This window comes from Onychomys torridus, chromosome 11 (genome assembly GCF_903995425.1).
Source record: "Onychomys torridus chromosome 11, mOncTor1.1, whole genome shotgun sequence".
Lineage (NCBI taxonomy): Eukaryota > Metazoa > Chordata > Mammalia > Rodentia > Cricetidae > Onychomys > Onychomys torridus.
Genome location: NC_050453.1, coordinates 73,915,755 through 73,936,766, shown reverse-complemented (window position 1 = coordinate 73,936,766; position 21,012 = coordinate 73,915,755). Strand labels below are relative to the sequence as shown.

Sequence of the window (21,012 nt, the reverse complement as noted above, 5' to 3'; positions counted from 1 at the left end):
AAAATTACAGTTTCTTCCTGTGAAATTTCAAATGGCAATTACCCAGGGGAATCTAAAAAGCCTGGTATCGACCTCTCCCCTGACACTCCCCATCAATTACCTGTAACTGTCAACGTGACGCACTCTAGAGTCATAGAGGGGAGATTATTGAGGAACTGCCTAGATCTGATTGGCCTGCAGCACGTCTAGAGGGGAATGTCTTAATTATTAATTGATACAGGAGGGCCCAGTCCACTGTGGGAGGCATCACTTCTAGGCAGGTGGTCCTAGGATATATAAGAAAGTTAGCTAAGGTCTGGAGAGATGGTCTAATGGTTAAGAACATTGACCTCTCTTTCAAAGGACCCAGGTTTGATAGCCAGCACCCACATGGTAGTCCACAACCACCTGAAACTCCAGTTCTCCTGCCCTCCTTGGCCTTCATGGACACGAGGCATACATGTAGTACACAGACTTGCAGCTTGCAAAAAAAACACCCATACACATAAAATACAATAAATAAAATAAAATATTAAATCCTTCAGTGATGGATTATGGCCTAGAAATAAAAGTCAAGTAAGTATTTTCTTTTTTTAAGTTACTTTTGGATAGAGTGTGTTCTTACACCAACAAAAGGAAACTAGAACACCCCCCCCTCTCTTACACACACACACACACACACACACACACACACACACACACACACACACGTACACACGCACATATACTCCCCCCACATACACATCCAAGAATGCAATGAGTAGTCAAATTTGAATTTCAGATAAGTGGTGGATAATGTTTCCAGTGTAATGCTATTTCAAATATTGCACAAGCATAGTTATATTAAAGTATTTCACTGCTTAGTGCTGGGACTGCAGCTTAGTGATGGTGTCCTCAGAGGTCAGAAAAGGACATTGACATTGGCGTTATGGATGGTTGTAGACCACTGTGTGGGTGCTGGAGATCAAACCCATGTCCTTGGAAAGAGTAACAAGTGTGCATAACTACTAAGCCGTTTCTCCAGCTTCTGGAATTTTCTTAAATTCTTTACGTGGTTGTGATGTTCACCGAGGTGAAGAAAGACGGGGCTGGACCTTCCAAGGTGTTCTCTGTAGGGTTGGCAGAGGAAGAGCTAAAATCGGAAAGAGAAGGATGGGGATTTAAAGGCACACCAGTTGGAGTTCATCCAAACTCCAGTAAAATCATCCTATTTTGTTATCCTATATTCTGTATGTGAATTGTTTGCTTGTTTGGATTGTATTTCTCTGCGTGTATAGGAGTAGGAGGGTGCATGTGCATGTGTGTATATGGAGGCCAGAGGTCAACCTTACAGTGTCATTTCTCAGGAACCATAGACCATGGCCTCCAAATTCCCAGTGTCCCTGAGTGTCACTGTGGGGTACTGGTCCATTATCTCAGTGACAGAGTGTGCCTTACATGTAAATCCATAATCCCAGACCGTGGTTGCTTGTGGTTCTATAATTGGAGCTTGTGCACATGAGCTGTGAGCTGGGATTTTGAGGTCCATTCTGTTTTAGAGGGAACCCAGGAGTAAGTAAGAAGAGGAAAGAGGCACACAAATCATGGACCAGGGACCAGAACCTTCTGGCATGTTATGTTTGGGCTCAGAACTTCTATGGATTCAATAATTTCTTCCAACACTTTTTATACTAAATTGAAAATGTTTTCCTTGGGAGCTGGAGAGATAGCTCAGCGGTTAAGAGTACTTATTGCCTTTCTAGAGGACCAGAGTTCAATCCACAGTGTCCGCATGATGCCTCACAACTGTCTGTGACTTCAGTTCCAGGGGATCAGACACCTTCCTCTGGCTTCCTTGGTCACCAGGCATGCAAGTGGTGCTCATCCACCCATGCAAACAAAACTCCCATACACATAAAATACAATAACAACCTCTAAAACATTTTCAGGGGCTGAAGAGATGATTCTGGGTAAGAGCACCGGTTGTTCTTCCATAGAACTGGGGTTTGATTCCCAGCACCTATAAGGTGGCTCACAGTCTGGAACTCCAGTTCCAGAGGATCCAATGCTCTCTTCTGGCCTCTGTGGGCGCTAGGTATACATGTGGTGCACAGACATACATGCAGGCAGCACATCATATACATAAAATAAGTAAATACTTTAAACACTGTTTTCACACGGGAATGAAAACCTCCATGCCTCTCTACCCTCTTCCTTCTCCCATCTCCCCTCACCATTACTGCCCTTTGCTCCCCTCTGCTTTCATTTTACAAAGACAGTCATGGTTTTATGTGACCTGTGCAATCTAGGGACTATAATGAGAGAAAACACATGACAACTGTCTTTCTGAGACTGGCTTAATTCTCTTAATATGATTCTCTCTAGTGGCATCCAATTTCCTGTAAATGACATAGCTTTGTTCTCCCTTAAGAGTGAAAAATCTCAGTGTGTGTGTGCGTGTGTGTGTGTGTGTGTGTGTGTGTGTGTGTGTGTGTGTGTATGTGTGTAGCTCACATTTTCTCTACCCATTACTCTGTTATCAGACACTTAGATTGGTTCCATAACTTAGCTATTACAGTGATGTGGTCAAAATGGATGTACAAATAACTGAGATGTGTTGGCTCGAAGTCCTTGGGGTAAACACCCGGTGTGATGCAGCTGAAGAACCTAAGGTTTCAACTTCTAACTAAGCCTTCTATGTAGTCTAGAATGTATTTGTCAAGGTGGGTGAGTAGATCATAAATGTGAAGTTCTGAATGAATGTGTGTTATTATTGACATGACCATGGCCGTGTTAAGGACTCCAATGCCTCAGACTCATAGGAAGGACAAGAAAGTTCTCAAATCTCTGAGATTCGACAGCCTCTGCTTTCCAAGTGCTGGGATTAAAGGTGAGCACTACAATGCTCAGCATCAATTTTACAGATTTTAAAAACAGTAGATTGCACCCTCCCCCAAATCCCCCACTATGTTCCACTGAAGAGTCTAGAAGAAAAAGAATAAATGCTCATTGTCTTAGTTAGGATTTCCATTGTTGTGAGAAAACACCATGACCAAAAGCAACTTGGAGAGAAAAGGGTTTGTTCTAGCTTCACAACTCTACCTCATGGTCTGGCATTGTGGGAAGTCAGGGCACAGTCTCAGGGAAGAAGCTGATGTAGAGGCCATGGAAGAGTGCTGCTTACTGGATTTCTCTCCGTGGGTTCCTCAGCCTGCTTTCTCACACACCCCAGGACCATTAGCCTAGGGATGACACCGCCCGCAGTGAGCTGCACCCTCCCACATCAACAGACTTGTGTTATAGGCCGCTCTTATGGAGGCACCTTCTCAATTAAGAGTCTCTCTTCCCAGGTATGTCTAGGACCATTCAGTTGACAAAACCCAATACTTCACTTAGCTAGCTTAACTCTCCTATGCTCTTGTAGCCTTGTGATGAAGGTCGAAGGTGAGGTTCTAGGCACACTTTACTAACAGAGTCATCTCCGCAGCCCGGGACTCAGTCATTCACTCTGCAAAGCAACCCACAAGCAAGAGCCTCTCTATTTTTTGATGGTGAAATTGAGGCACTTTGAAGCCTCATTTCCATCAAGCCCAGGGACAATATACTTCCTGCTGTTAGCAGGTCAGGGAAATGATAGGAAGATCTTGTCTGCTGCTTGAGAAGCCACTCTTGGAGTTATTGTACTTCTAAGGGTCCATGGAGCTGCTTTCAGGAGTGTCTGAGGGAAGCCTTGGGAAGCCAAGAAAGAATGATGGGGCTCCAGGTCAAGGTCATGAAGGCAAGCTGTGTGAAGGGGATTCTTTTCTCAGGGCTGGGGAGACGACAGTGCGTAGAACCTTGAGGTGGAAGCATGAGGAAGCTGAGCTCTGGAAAATCGCAGAACCCAAGGGAAGTCAGATACAGGAGTGCCGATCTGTAATCCCAGCGCTCCTGTGGGGAGCTGGGAGGTTGGGACAGGGCAGTCCCCGGAAGCCTGTGGGCAGCTGGCCTGGTGGATGCAGCAGTGACTTCTCTGACTAGGTGGAGGGCAAGGGCAGGTACTAAAGGTATGACCTCCACACAGGCAAGAGTGCACACAATCACCTGCTCTCTCTCTTCCTCCCTCCCTCCCTTCTTCCCTCCCTCCAGCTCTCTGTCCTCTCCCCTCCCTCTCTCTCACATGCTTTGCACAACACACTCATACCCAATCTCTCCCCTCTCCCACTCCTTTCCTCTCTTCTCCCCCCCCCCTCCTCCACACATGCACACAGGTACACATGGACACACACAGGTAAAAATAAATTAATAAGTGTCCGTTTCTTGTTGCATGATTAATGAAGTAATCATGGGCAGCACACTACTCAGAATTCTAGATGCCACAGGAAGAAGATGATGAAAAACCACAGCCGTTGCCATGGCAGAGGAGACAGGGAGTTGACTCCAAGGCCATCTCCTGGCAACCATTTGACGAGGAGCTGTACTTGACTTTGAATTACAGGCAAGGCAGCAACCACTTGGGGATCCTTTGCAAGAGAACTTTAATCAAGCTTACCTGGATGCCCGAGAGAAGTCCAGATTTATTAATAGAAATTAAATACAATTTCGGGCACCCTCCTCCAGTGAACCACTTCCCTAGTCTGGCTAGTTACGAAAGCATTAAAAGTTCTGCTCCAGGAAAGTTTTTTTTTTTTTTTGTTTTGTTTTGTTTTTCGAGACAGGGTTTCTCTGTGTAGCTTTGCACCTTTCCTGGAACTCACTTGGTAGCCCAGGCTGGCCTCGAACTCACAGAGATCCACCTACCTCTGCCTCCCGAGTGCTGGGATTAAAGGCGTGTGCCACCACCGCCCGGCCAGGAAAGCGTTTTCTACTTTTACTTTCTTTTATTATTATTATTCACACTTATTTATTTAATTGTGTGTGGGGGGGGGCACTTGTGTGTGATGGCACATGTGTGGGCCAGAGAAACACCTTGAGGGAGTAGATTCTCTCCCTCAATCATGTGGGTCCTGGGACTTGAACTCAGGTCATCAGGCTTGGCGGCAGACTTCTTCGCCACTAAACAACCTCACTGGCCCTAGCATGCTCTATGCCAAGGGAAAGCTTGCTAGTCCTTATCTGCAAATGCCTCTATCTAAGAGGCCAGAGCATGAGGTTGAGGATCCTAAAGTACTTTCTGGAATGTTGACCAAATCCCACCATTGCCCTTGCTTTGATTTTATGATGTTTGGATACAGATACCATACATAGCACAGGGGTGTAGAACTCTGGTTATACATTGGCATCATAGGAACTTAAGAACTATCCTCACCCATGCCTGAGCATCAGTGTGTTTGAAAGCTCTCTGGGCTTTCCTAATATCCAGCCAGGACTGAAAAGCACAGGCTTGATGGAGCTTTGAGGACTAAGATGCACTACAGGAAACCATCATTCTAGGAAGCACACATTGAGGTTTCTACATTTGTTGTTTTTTGAGACAAGATCTCTCTATGTAGTCCTAATTGGCCTGCAACTCTCTATGTAGACCAGGCTGGCCTTGAACTCACAGAGAACTGCCTGCCTCTGCCTCCTGAGTGCTGGGATAAAAGCGTGTGTGCCACCATGCCTGGCCATACTGAGTTTTAAGATGACATTATTTTCTGTTTTTCAGTAGATTCCCAGTTATTTTTGATAATAAGAATGTCATTCAACTTCTCTTTACAAAGTTTAAAAAAATTTGTAATTTCACAGGTAGATTTCCTTTCTTCTTTCTTTCTTTTCTTTTCTTTTTCTTTTTTCTTTTTTTTAAATTTTTTGAGCTGAGGATCGAACCCAGGGCCTTGTACTTGCTAGGCAAGCACTCTACCACTGAGCTAAATCCCCAACCCCTCTTTTTTGTTTTTAAAGCAAAAATTATTCTTGTTAGCTTGTCTTTCAGAGGTAACTCTTTTGTTAGCATGGGGTGTATCCATTCAGACTTTTACCATTGTCGCTAAATATGTCTATGTGTATAGAGATACAAACTTTGTGTATGTGTACATGTCTGTGATTTTGTGTGTGTGTGTGTGTGTGTGTAAACATATACATGTGTGTGCATATATGTGTGGAAACCAGAGGTGAACCTTAGAGGTTCTTCCTCAGGATGATGTGCACCTTGTATTTTGTGACAGGGTCTCTCATTGAACGTGGAGTTCACCTATTCAGCTAGGCTGGTTGACCAGTGAGTCCCAGGGATCCTCCTCTTTCTGTTTCCTCAGCATTGCAGTTACATGTGTGTGCCACCATGCCTGGCTTCTTTCACATGGGTCTTGGGGGATTGAACTCAGGTACTCATGCATCTTACTGACTGAGCAGCCTCCCCAGCCCTGTAGCCCTCTAACCCACAGTTTTTTGCAGCAATCAACCCATAACCTTGTTTGGCATGTGCCCTTATTTAGAAACACCTTATATATACATTTTCATTATACTTCAACTCAAGGCTATTAACATTATATCAACATTGCAATGAAGGCCATTTGGGTAAGATGCATCTAATAGTTCTCTAATTAGGAACATCAGATAGTACTTTGACACTGTTGGGGACCCACTGTAAATAGCAAAATTATCATTGAAAAGCGCACAAATGTCGGCCTGGAGAGATGACATGTGGTTAGGAGTACATACTGCACTTGCAGAAGACCTGAGTCTGGTTCCCAACACCCACACTGGACAGTTCACAACCACCTGTGTCTCCAGCTCCAAGGGATCCTACATGTCTGGCCTATATAAACACCTGCACTCATATGCACACACACACACACACACACACACACACACACACACACACACACACACTTTAAAATAATAAAAATACACCTTCTAAAAAGGAGCATGTATTGTATGTCTCTGGGTGTCGTTCCTGTAGTGGTGCAAAGACATGCATGCAGGCAAAACCACCCCCACACATAAAATTAAAAAATGAATCTCCAAAACCTCTACCAAGGTAACTAAGCTGATGTATGTGAAAGGGCACAGAAAAGAAACTGCCAAAATGGCTGCTCCATCGGGGCAAGTTTTTATGTGGATAGGAGAGAGAAAACATCCAGTGGCATCTCCAAGAGTCCAGAGCAGAGAGAGAAGAAAGAGATGAGACACATCCAGAGCTATCTGTAAAAGAGGCTAGAAAATGGGGGATGGGGTGAGGGGGTCATGCCGGTTATAAAAAATCAGGGTGGGGGGAGCCTGTGAGCTGGAGGAGGCCTGAGAGTTTGGGGTGGGAGGGGCTTTGTGTGTGAGAAGGACCAGGAGGTTAGCCCAGGGGCTTTGAAATGTCTAACAGTACTTGTGAACAGACACTGTAGGACTCCTGGAGACTAGCGTGGACTTTGATATGCTTCTAGGTGCCACAGTTATATGCCAACAGGGAGCCACATACCCCTTCTGCCAGAGGTGAAGGAAATGACTCCTTTTGACAGACAGAGAACCTGTGAGTTCCTGAGGTTGCTGGCTTTTATCTAACCAGCAGAAATCCTTCTGTAGTCCAGGTTGAGCTGATTTCTGGATATATGCACTGCCTGAAACCTAACACTAATAGCCAAATGTTCATATTTTGAAACTGAATTTTAATCATTTAAATGAATTTTCATTTTCTAGACCTGTAATTCAGTGAAAAGTTCTTAAAAAAAACTGACATTCAGTAATTTCCATTCAGCTTTTAGGAACCAAAGGGGCTACAAACATTTTTGTTTTCTAAATTTTCTACAACCTGGTATTATCACTTTAAAAGCGGTAAAGATGAAAGTGACAGGAAATCTTAACCTCCTCATTCCTTTGGTCCATCATCGGTCACCGGTCTCTGGTCTATCTCTGTCATGTGTGACAACAGCCAGATGTGGAACAGCAGGGAGAAAACTGCATTGCAGGGCTGGGGCTGCTCATTCGGTGGATGCTTACCTAGAACGCCTGGGGCCCCGGTCTTGACCTCCAGACCCCATAACATGGGTGCAGTGTGAATTCCTGCAACCTAGCACTTGGGAGGTGAGGTGGAGGCAGGGGGATCAGAAGCTCAAAGTCTTCCTTGGCTACATAGAGAGATGGAGGCCAGTCTTGGGCTAGATATAGGAGAGAGAGAGAGAGAGAGAGAGAGAGAGAGAGAGAGAGAGAGAGAGAGGCAGCAACTGCGGGTCTTCTAGCACAGTTCCTGTAGGGTTCCTGTGTCTTGCCTACAATTTTGTGATGCTGTGTCTCATAGCAACATACTCTTGGGTCCCTTTCTTTGTTTAACCTTTGGTAAGCCTCCTCCAGAGTTTTCTACCTGAATAAAGTGATTCACATGTTAGTGATGGATGTTGCCCCCTAGTGGACATTCCTTAATCCTTCTGCTCTGTGGATGGCCCTCAGTCACAGTGCAAGGTACAAGCCACTCTGTCAGGCAGGAGAGATGAAACCAGCCTTCCTGAGTCTCAAGCTGGTCCATCAAACTGGCCATGACAGACACAACAGTGTCCCTAACAGAGATGCTCATTTCCTAAGCCCAGAATCCACGAGTTCGTTACCCTACAGGACCAGAGGGGTTGTGACCACGATTTCAAGGGTATCAAGGAGGAAAGTCCCTGGCACTGTCCAGGTGTGTCCAGTGAGAGCATAAAAGTCCTGATCGACAAGGAAGGAGGAGGGTCAGAATCAGAGGAGGTATGGGGATAGAAGGACAGAGAGAAGAAGGGCACCATGGGCCAAGCCCCACCAGCAGCTTCTTCTAAGTAGAAAGCACAGGAAGTAGATTCTTCCTTGAGGCTCACAGTAGGAACCTATGCTTGCCTGGGCTTTAATTTAGGTCAGTGAGACCCGATAGTTCAGAACTTTAAGCTAACATGTGTGTTCTTTACATGTCGGTGTGTGTGTGTGTGTGTGTGTGTGTGTGTGTGTGTGTGTGTGTATTTTCCAGGTTCAGTGAGAAACTCTGTTAAAACAAGGTGTAGAGTGATTGATGAAGACGCTCAATGGCCACCCCTGGATTTGTTGCATTATCTTGTGTGTTACTCAATTTAAAAACCATCCCTAGAGACCATGGGAGTGGGCAGAGGTGAGTGTAGTACCAATGGGCATTTATGAGAGTCGAGTCTAAAGAACCTCACCCTCCATAAATTCACACGGCTTCAAGAAACACACCAGTCTGATGAAATGCTCACAGCACGGGACTGAAAACAACATCTGCATCGCATGCTGACCAACCTTTTGCGATCTGAATTTAGCTCTGCCTGCATGCCTAAATGTCAGCCTGGCTAGTTCTTCATCCCGGATGTTTGTTAATTTGAGACATTCTCCCAGGTACACACCTTGTGATGTCTACACATTTAATAGCAGAAGGCGAAGTGGGGATCTCAGCTCCTTACAATTCTAAATTCCGTGAGATTCTCATGTGTGTTGTGCCTTTGGTGTTACCAACGCTTCAGGGGACGTGCAGATGCTAGTGAAGCTTTCAGAAAAAAAAGGCATAAGATTTCCGCGAGTAGCATTTGTGGAAAAGGAAAGAACAAGTGAGGAGGTTCTAAAAATAGAGAGAGGGGTGTAGAAGGCAGAGACCACTTCTAGTTTTAGATAGACGCCAGAGTAATTTTCTCAGATTCAGATAGAAGAGAAATTCCTTCTCAGTGTGTCAATGCAGCCATTGCAGCAACATGTTTTTAGAATATCTGCCAGCAAACTTATCAAACACCATAGAACGCTGAGATCTACACTGAGATCTACATCTAGTGGGCAATTTCATGACAAATTATGTTTCTGATATAAATTTCCTTTTCATATGTTTATCAATCTATCATCTGTCTGTCTGTCTGTCTGTCTGTCTGTATCTATCTATCTATCTATCTATCTATCAATCAGCTATTTAATTTTTTTTGAAGCAGCATCTCATGTAGCCCAGGCTGGCCTTGAACTTTTGAGTCTCCTACCTCCACCCCCCCAAATGCTAGGACTACAGGCATGTGCCAGCACAGTGCACCTTGGGATGACTAGCATTAACTGTTCAACTTGCCAGGATCTAGAATCACCTAGGACACAGGTCTCTGAGCATGCTGATGGGAGGTTATCACTGTGGGAAAACCTGCCCACAGTGGGTGCACCTATTCCCAGGGTTGGGATTCTGGATTGTACAAGAGTGAGAAAGTGAGCTGAGCACCAGCATCCATCACCGTCTGCTTCCAGAATGGATGTGGAATGAAATGACCAGATGCTTCAGGATCGTGCCACCTGAACATCCCTGAAATGATGGAGTGTTCTCTCAAACTGTGAGCCATAGTAAATCCTTTCTCCCTTAAGTTGCTTTTGTCAGAATATTTTATCATGGCGATAGGAAAAGTAATGGGATTCCTAGTGTGAGACACTTAGTGTACATGGTGCTGGATATTGGACTCAGTGCTTCATGCATGCTAGACGAGTGTGGTACTAACTGAGCCACATACCCAGTCTGGGATACAGAGAACATCTGCTGCTCCTACAGACCATCTCCTGTGTGCACACAGAAGAGGCCTTGGGCTGTAGACAGGAATTCTGAGCCATATTTTGTTGTCTGGCATTATAACAACATTGCCTACACCAACACTGCTAGCTTTTGCCACATTGCTGGGCAGGTTAGGAAAACACATCATTGGTCTAGTTGGGTGAGTCAGTTCCAGGCACTTCACACAGCAGAAGGGGGCTCGGGCTTGAATCTCACCTTCCTCTCTTGGCAATATGCTTTTTCTAGGGTCTAAATTTTCCACATGTAGAGCTCCATAAAACTTCTTGTGGAGGACTGAAGATGCAGACCCAGAGTAGACAACTTGTCTAGTCTGTTGAAGAATCAGCCTCCATCCTTAGTGCCACCAACCAACCATCCATCCATCCATCCATCCATCCATCCATCCATCCATCCATGAATCCATCTATCCATCCATCCATCCAACCAACCATGCATCCATGCATCCATCCATCCATGCATCCATCCATCCATCCATCCATCCATCCATCCATCCATCCATCCATCCACTTTCTTAACCAACCATCCAGCCAACCAAACAGCCAGCCACTCAGATAACCTACCATGCATCCATGCATCCATGCAGGTATCCATCCGTCCATCCATCCATCCATCCATCCATCCATCCATCCATCCATCCATCCATCCAAGCAACCATCCAATCAACCATCCAACTATCCAACCATCCAGCCAACCATCCAGCCAGTCAATCAACCATCCAACCAACCATACCAACTAACCAACCAACCAACCAACCAACCAACCAACCAACCAACCATCCATCCAACCATCCAGTCAACCATCCAGCCAATCAACCAACCAACCAACCAATCAACCAGCTAGCCAGCCAGCCAGCCAACCAGCAAAAGCCTCTTGTGGAAAGAGTATTTCCAACACTGTCATCTGTAAATAGCACCCTCCCTATATGGACACTCATACCCTTGTAAAATGTAAAGGAGCCACTATCTGTCTCTAGAGAAACAACTGACAGGGTAGGGGTGGGTGAGGGGGTAGGAAGGGAGTGAGGTGCTGGTCTCATGTTACAGACAGCCATGGAAGAACACGCTTTCCTTCTCCACCACATCTCAGTTTCCTCTACTTCTTTGCACAACCAGGTAGAATCTTTAGGAAAGGTTAGCCTGGTGACCTTATATGTGATTATATTAGACATTAAAGATCAAGTTCACAGGCCACATAACAGGTAAGGACGGCTTCAGTAGCAGTAGACACAAAAACGTGTCCAGAATGACGGTGACTATAGGGGAAATGTACTGTCTCATTTAGCAAGAAGTCCTGAGGTAGTGTACTGGGCTCAAAAAATCACTGCAATGCTAAGAGGTGGAGCTCAGTGGTAGAACATTTAGCTGAGTTTGTGTGAGGCTCTGGGTTATATCCCCAGGGTCAGAAAAATCAGATTCTTTCTAATTTGTAAAACTTATCATATGAATTTAGCTGCCTTTCTGTTACAGAATGCGGTGGGGGTTCCAGATTTTCCATACTGGCATAAATGCATGTGCGCATGTGTGTGTGTGTGTGTGTGTGTGTGTGTGTGTGTGTGTGTGTGTGTGTGTTAGATCAGAGGACATGTGGGTTCCAGGGATTGAACTCAGGTTCTTAGCGGCAAGCACCCTTATCTGCTGATCCACCTTGCTGGCCCCAGTACTTTGTTTAGCACACTTTGGTTCCTCTTTTTCTCTGCATATACCTACCACCACATTTCCTTTCTGCCTCTTTACTAGAACTGTGCCCCATGTTCAGACCACTCTCTCATAGATAGCCCATTAGGATGGCCTCTGAGTAAGATCTCTATCTGGTGTGTGAGTGTGAGCCAGGCTTTCAAGGAGGTGGAGTTCTGAGTATTCAGGGATATCATGCTCTGTTGAAGAGTGGCCTTGATTTCCCTAGTCACACAGGCATTTAGTACTTACTTGTGGAAATAAACTTGAAATTAGTTGACATTCCTGTTTTTTAAAAAAGCTACACCCATTTAAAGATCCTACAAGGCCAACTGACTGATTAAAATTTTTGTGACTATGGAGGGTTGGGATGTTGCAGGTCCAGAGCCAAATTATTTTGGACTATCGTAATGCCCCTTAACAGTCCTTCATTGCTTCCCTCTGTTTCTGAACTAATTATCTACCCTGTGACCCCTTGTGACAAATCCCACTGAGACGCACAGGCAGACCCCTATCTCCCACCATACAAACACCAAGGTGTCATCAGACAACGCCTGAGGCCTATAGCGAGATTCCCTGCTCTGCTGTAACTGGTGTTTCCACGAGTGTACTGCTGGGCGGTGGTGGCAAATATCTTTAATCCTAGCACTCTGGAGGCAGAGACAGGTGGATCTCTGTGAGTTCGAGGCCAGCCTGGTCTACAGAGCAAGTTCAAGGACATCCAGGGCTACACAGAGAAACCCTGTCTTGAAAAACTAAAGCAGACCAAACAAAACAAGAAGAAAAGAACATGTCTTAATTTAAGACTTTCTTCTGTTACCATGAGAACTTCTTGAGACTGTTTTAATGATGGCCCATGGTATTTGGGGTATTCCAAATCTATCTTCCCAGACCATGGTCCCTCATAATCAGCTCCAGAATAAACCATCTCTTACTCCTTTTGAGGTGGGAGCTGTGTTTTCAGGTTGACAGTTTGAATTTTTATTTTATTTAGTTCTGAGACAAGGTCGTGCTGTGTAGCCTGGGCTGGCTTTGAACCCCCAATCCTCCTGCCCCACCTTTGAGTGCTGGGACTACAGATGTGCTTTACCATGCTTGGCCTGGCATCTGTACTTCCTGGGGGTCACTTTTCATTCATCACAGCTGTTCCCATGTTTTCTAAGGATCGGCTTCCTGATGTCTGGCTTTCCCATGTCCACAGGAAGGCTCTGCGAGGTGACCTGAGTCCATCATGCGTCCCTGCAGGACTCTGATGCTCCCAGGACAGACATGCATGCTCCATTCCTTCCCGATGGGGGCCATGTCTGTCCCCAGCAGGGTCCCAGTACAAAGGTCCTTCAGGGCTCCAAAAGTACTCCCCTTCCTGTCCCTAGCCCAAAGCACCCCCCCAGCCCCAGCCCCACTCCTGTCCTGGAGGTTTCTGCGGGTGTGGCTCCTTTAAGTGTCTACATTGTCACCTGAGGAGAGCGACTCACATTTTCCCCAATTAAACTTCTCACTACAGGTAATTTTCATCTTGTTTCTTTTAGGTGCCTGGACGGTGGCTTCTCATCTTCACACTCACATCACTTTCTATTTCAGTGAGGTCTGAGAATGTCACTTGTGACGTGGTGTCCTTTTTGGGAGCACTGCAGAAGATGCCAAAAGAGAAGTGTGTTGTAGATGACCTTCTGAGGTCCCCAAGAGGAACACACACCTACCAGGCAGGCCCTCCCGACAATGGGGAAGACACAGGTTTTGGGGTCACTATGTCACACCCCAGGGACTCTGCAGCCACCTTTAATATGCCCCCCCAAAATGACAGAGAGTGTCTATATTTTCATTATTGCTGTGACAAAATATTTCACAAAAGCAACTTAGGGAAAGAAGGGTTTGGTTTGACTGATTTGGGGTTTGCAGTCCATCATGGTGGGAAGGCCTGGCAGCTGGAGTGTGAGGCAGCTGGTCACATGGCAACCACTGTCAGGAAGCAGAGAGATGGATGCTAGTGCTCAGTTCACTATTTCCTTTTTGCTCAGCCCAGGACCCCAGCCCATGGGATGGCGCCGCCCACAGTAAGGGCTGATCTTCCCACTTCAATTAATCCAATCTAGAAACTCCCAAATAGGCATGCCTAGAGGATTGTTTCCATGGCGATTCTGGATCCTGTTAACTCGACAATCAAGATTAACCATTATATTCGTAGTACCCCATTTTGCAGTTGTGGAAACTGGAGGAACTGGTCTAGATGGGATATGAAGCCTCAAGTGCTACCTGGACATCCGCTTTTACTAAGGCATCTTTCATGCTCTTGTGGAGTCAGGCTAGATGTCCACAGGCCACTGTGGTAAGAGGGGACTGACTGCATATGAACAGTAGCCCTGAGCCTGGGGGCTTGGGACCATGCCACGGTGCCACCATGTCCTAGCAGGAGCAGCTGGGAGAATGGAGGGGGCAGCAGGATAGGATATGTGTGGCAGAGATGGACAGTAGGGATGGGGCTTCTCTGCCTCCTTTGTTGTTAGGCAATGGGAGCAGCTGCTCCTGGACACTCTCACTTTGGGCTTGGCATTTTCAAAGAAATTCTGGCCCAAAGCAGCCAGACTGTGAGTTCTCAGTCTTGAACCTGGTCAGAAATAGAAAGATTGACAGCTTCCTTCTCCATGCACTGTTCTGGGAGCTGAAAAGATACAATGAACTCCCAGAATTTTTTTTTCCTTCTTTGTCTGAGATGATATTCTCTTTCCACTGGGAAACCTGCAGAATAGCCTTTCTTCACAGCTTGGAGGAGAAGGTAGGTTCTAGGTAGCACTGCAGTGGTGCCCCCTTTACCCCATGCTAGGTAGTAAAGCCTGCAGTGAGGTTGAGATGCATGAGGCAGCCACATTGGTTCTAGGAATTCATTGCTGTGGGATGTTTTGTATGTTAAATGTGTTGCTCTGATTGGTTAATAAATAAAACACTGATTGGCTAGTAGTCAGGCAGGAAGTATAGGCGGGACAAGGAGAGAGGAGAGTTCTGGGAAGTGGAAGGCTGAGGCAGAGAGATGCTGCTAGCTGCTGCCATGAGAAGATGTTAAGATACTGGTAAGCCACGAGCCATGTGGCAACTTATAGATTAATAGAAATGGGCTGATTTAAGATATAAGAACAGTTAGCAAGAAGCCTGCCATGGCCATACAGTTTATAAATTATATAAGTCTCTGTGTGTTTACTTGGTTGGGTCTGAGCAGCTGCGGGCCTGGTGGGTGAGAGAGATTTGTCCTGATCATGGGCCAAGCAGGACTGGGGAAAACTCTAGCTACAATTCAGGATGTGCTCTGAGCATGTGTGTGTGTGTGTGTGTGTGTGTGTGTGTGTGTGTGTGTGTGTACATATGTTCATCCATGTGTATGCATGTGTATGATTATATGCATGTGTACACTTGAGTATGTCTTGTGTGCATGCAACTATGTGTGTGCATGTCTATGTACTTCTGGGTCTGGTGTTAAGGCTCAAACTCAAGATCTCTCACATGCTCAACAAGAACTTGATCAACAAGCTACATCTCACGACCTATTTGTATACCAGTTACAGAGAGTAGCCAGCCCAGCTCCCTTGTTTGTCGGAGACAAGTGGTCACAGGCCCAGGGCCAGGTGGGGGCTGTCCCTGTGTAGAACAGCATCACTGGGAAGAAGGGTTACTGTATTTGGGAGGGGCTCAATCTCAGTGATTAACACCCCTCTCTCCCATCCCCTGGCCACCCCCAAGGGCCACCACCTCCTTCTCATATCCTGTTTAAACTAGAAAAGCTAAATCAGCTATGTTTTCCAGGCAATGACAAGAGACTAAAAGAAAGTGTACCAATGTGATGGAAGGGAGGATAGGTTCTTTATCTACCCAGTTTTCTTTACTTGAGATAGGCTCTCACTATGCAGCCCTGGCTGTCCTTGAAGTCATGACTGGCCTGCCTTAGCCTCCCAAGTGCTGGGGATCAGAGCAGGGCATACACACCTACCTAGACTTGATATTGATTCTTCCTGATCCTCTTCCTGCAGGAGTCCGTCTCCCCATCCGTTTACTAAACTCAATCATTATGGTTTCAATCTCCTCTTTCTCTTCTTCTTCTCTTTCTTTCCCTCTTCTCCACCTTCTTGTTATTCCCTCCCCCTTTCCCATGTATGATGTCTTCCTTCCTGTCTTCTTGCAAGGTTTCACTGTGACCAATCTGGCCTTGAACTCTGGGTCTCTGTGACACCCTTCTAAGCACTCAGATGACAGACATGGGTCACAGTGCAAGCCTTGGCCCTTGTCTTAATATTGATTTAGACCAGAGGCGCTCAACCCAGCTCATGCATCTACAACGTAACCTCTAGACTTGTGGCTCAGAGAACATCTCAGAAGAGCCGGAGAACCAGGGCATCTGCTTCAAGAGCATGTTTTCTCCATATGATGGGGAAGTTACATGCAGGAAACCTTAACAACATGGCTGCCCAAACAAGATCTGAACAACGACAGTACCACTTGACATGCTAATGTGGATGTGGGAAATCTCTCAGGGCCCCACCCAAGAAGAACAACAGGCAATTAGTGACCGCAGAGAGAGGGGTTTTAGTCTTTCCAAGGGATAAGCCTCCTAATTGAAGGTCCAATACCAAGTGGTTAGCCCTAAAAACATGCACATAAGCAACACTGAATAGACTCAGCAGGATATATACACACACACACACATATAATGAGTATATATATAATATATACATATATATGTGCCATGAATTTGAGAGGAAATGGGGAGAACTTGAGAGGGGATGGAGGGAGGAAAGGGAGGGGAGAAATGATGCAAATACAGTATATATATATGAAATTTAGAAACTAATTTAATTTAATAAAAAAGGAAGTGAAATAAAATTGACTTAGAAGCATTCCACATATTAAGAAAAGTAATCGCTCAATCATTGTATTTCTCCACCCTGCCGCCTGTCTGTTTTACTTTGCTTGTGATATCTGTTACTGTGCAGAAAATATTTTATCAAGCCAAATACATCAATAACTTTATGGCTTGCCAGCTTTGTATATTACTTGGTGTTTCCATATTTACATTCTCATCTTCTGTTAGAATTTGTTCAACAGTGCATGTGTGTGTGGGGTAATGACAGTGCCTGTTCACAAACACTTGAAAGCCAGAGGAGGATGCTGGATATCTTGTTCTATCATTCTCCTTATTCCCTTGAGACAGGGTCTCTCACTGAACCTGGAGTGAGGCTGATGGCCAAAGAGCTGAAGCGATCCTCTTGCTTTTGACTCAGATTAGCACTGGGCTTACAGACATGTGCAATGACATCTGGCTTCTTATATGGATCCTGGGATCTGAGCTCAGGTCCTTGAGCCACTACAGCAAGTGATCTTACTTGCTGAGCCACCTTGCCAGCTCCTGGTTACTGTGGTTTTGACGGTATGTTCCAATTCCTGCTCGGCATTGCCTCCTATCAGTTTGCTTTCATTTTAGAAAGTTGCTGGCTATTCTAGGAAGACACTTGAACTTGACAGTCAGCTGGGATGACACCTCTCACCAAAGCTCCAGTTAACATTTGCATTGGGAGAACATTCTGGATTAATTCATGGGGCACCCCTTGTAAGTTGGTTTAAAATGCTATTTTTTTTTATTAAAAATGAAATACATACCCATTATTAAAAAATCTGGAGCAGGGAAGATGGAGTGCTTGCTGCTCAAACATCAGAACTTGAGTTTGGATTCTCAGAACCCACAGAAAAGCCAGACATGGTGTCCTGCCTCTGTATCTCCAGCTCTGGGAGTAGGAGACAGGAGCAATATAGAGACTTGAATACCTACAGGTTCAATGATAATAATGACGACGATGATGATGAAGATAATTGTTCCTCGGTGGAAGCAGAAGCAGGTATCACCCCCCAAGGCTTACCCCTAATAGCCCATGTCCATCAGCTAAGCCTCATATCACAAAGGTCCCATCATCTCTCAAAACACTGCCACCAGCTGGGGACAGAGTGTTTAAAAACGTGAGCCTGTGGGGGACATTACATATGCAAACATAACAACTGCAGGTATTTCTGATTTGGACATTGCAAGTTCCATGTCCTGGAAACTCCTCAACTCCAAGGAAACAAGGACAGTAAATCACCCAATCAAAATAATTCATACAAATATTATTTATATGAAGCCCAGTTGGTAGAGAGCTTGCCTGGTGTGCATGAGACTTGGAGTTCAGTCCCCAGCACTGTGTGGTGACACAAGCCTACAGTGCCAGCCCTCAGGAAGTGGAAGCAGGAAGACCAGGAGTTCAAGGGCACGTTGACGTATAATAGCAACTTTGGGGCCATCTTGGACTACATCTGAGATCTTGTCTCAAAATAAAAATCATGACACCCCAGCCACCTCAGTGCTCTTCATAAATCTCTAGGGGCATCTGAATCTCTGGTGATGGGACCCAGGCAAGTGTGTTTGGGAAAGGTTTCAATGTACAGCCAAGTGCGAGAAGGCAATAGGTGAGGTCAGAGAGCCTAGCTGGACTTACAGCATCACCTACCACTCTTGGGAAATACACAGTCAATTCAAGTGGCTTCCAGTGATGCTCAGTTTTCTGCAGTTCCTTGTTGTTCATGGATGAGTCACACTCTGCATGGCGAGGGCTTGGAATCTGTGAGCAAAAGTGTTTGTTCTCCACATCATTATCTTCATCATCATCGTCGTCATTATTATCATTGAACCTGTAGGTATTCAAGTCTCTATATTGTAAGTTTCCCCTACCTCCTACTGGGCTTCTTCAGCCTCATGCCTCATGGTGAGATGTTTCCTTTGAACTAGCAGCTGAAATAAATCTCTTCTCCCTTAAGTCTTTCTGTGGAGCATTTGATGAGAAAAACAGCTAACACATTGGCCAATCAGGATGAGTGGGCTGTCCTAGGCTGGGTGCAGCATAATTGAAGTCTGCTACTCAAAAAAGTATACAGCAAAGGCTGGCAATGTAGAAACAGAACACACTGGTGAATCTGCACATTCCTTGAAAGCAGAGACAGCATTTTAAAATTCCTTTTTTTTTTCCAGTGTGTGTGTCGGGGGGGGGGGGGGGGGGGGGGGCATGGTATCACATGTCTTTAACCCCAGCATTCAGGAGGCAGAGGCAGGCTGATCTCTGTGTGTTTGGGACTAGCCTGGTCTGCATAGAGAATTCCAGGTCAGGCAGGGTTACATAGTGAGACCCTGTATGGTAGTTTGAATGAGAAGTGTATCCCGTAGTCTCAGGCATTTGAACACTTGCTGCCCCGTTAATGGTGCTGTCTGGGGAGGTTTGTGAGGTGTGATCTTGATAAAAGAAGTGCATCACTAAAGGTAGGCTGGAGGGTAAGAAAACCCTCACCACCTCTGGTTCTTTACTCTCTCTACTTGATGCCTGCCTACCTGCAACAAAGAATGTGAGCTCTCAGCTTGCTGCCCGGTGTCCTGTTCTCCCCACTATCATGGACTCTAACACTCTGGAACCATAAGCCCGAATAAACTTCCTTCTATAAGTTGCTTTCATCATGACGCTTTATCACAGCAGGAGAAAAGTAACCAACCCCAGAGCATCTCCTTTTTGGATATCTTACAGCATAGTTGCCCTATGGTATATGAGGGGGACTAGTTCCGGGACTCTAACACACACATCACAATCCCTTGTATAAAATGATGTAGTATTTACATGCAACTCACACATCTCTTCCTGTCTACTTTAAGTCACCTCTAGGTTGCTTACTGTCTTAGTTTCCTTTCCTGTTGCTGGGACAAGATAGCCTGATGAAAGCAACTTAGGGACGGAAGGATTTCTTTTATCTCACAGTTCCAGGTCCTAGCCCACTGTTGTGGGAGAGCCAAGGCAGCAGGGATTTGAAATAGCTCGTCACATCCACAGCGAGGCCAGAGAGAATGAGCCCTGGCATGCCTACTGCTCAGTTCACTTTCTCCTCTCTTGTACAGACCAGGATTCCGAACCAGGGGATGGTGCAGCCTGCTGTGGACTGGATCTTTCCACATCAACTAATAACAATGGTGATACCTCACATACATGCCCATAGGCCCACATGATCTGGACCAGGGGTTCCTAATGCTGAGGCCCTTTCATACAGTTCCTCATGTTGTGGTGACCCCCACTATAACATTATTTTGCTGTTACTTCATAACTGTAATTTTGCTACTGTTATGAATCATAATATACATACGTGATATGCAGGATATCTGATATGTGACCCCAAAGGGGTCACAAACCACAAGTTGAGAACCACTGATCTAGACAGTGTTTCACTGAGACTCTCTTTCTGGGTGATTCTAGGTTATGTCAAGTTGAAAACTGACTACCACATTCATAATCAAGTTCATGTTATGTAAATGGTTGTTATACTGTATTGTTTAGGAATAATGAGGAGAAAAAATTCTCTGGGCTGGGGAGATAATTCAGTGTGCTCCCTTTGTAAGCACAGGGGACTGAATTCATTCCTCAGAACCTATATTTTAAAAGCTGAATAGGTTGTACACATTGGAGAAGGAGAGATGGGTGAATCCCATCTAGAGTATTTGGTGAGTTCCAGGCCAGGGAAAGACCCTGACATAAAGGAAAAATAAAGAGTAGACACTGTCTGAGGAGCAGCATATGACACACACATACACACACACACACACACACACACACACACATACACACACATACACACACTCACACACACACAGGGTTGGGAAGAGAGAGAGAGATCTATGCAGGTTCAGTAGAAGTACAATTTAAAACTATAAATATCTACTGTGGCTTGTGGTTGGTGGAGACACAGGATAAGAGCCCTGGACCTGAGGGCTGACAGCAGAAAGTTTTACATACAAAACCTCTAAAGTAAATAATGCTTCCCATAAACATGCCATCTCTCTAAATGTTCTGTTGTCATGACCTAGTTTGTGTGCTTTTTTTATTA

General features: G+C 45.4%; 1 protein-coding gene across 1 annotated transcript in view; it reads right to left on the bottom strand.

Annotated features, from left to right (window-relative positions):
- The window catches only part of Acmsd (aminocarboxymuconate semialdehyde decarboxylase), a 66,751-nt gene that overhangs the window by 45,311 nt on the left and 428 nt on the right, over window positions 1-21,012 (bottom strand). The gene's annotated exons all lie outside the window — the stretch shown is intronic.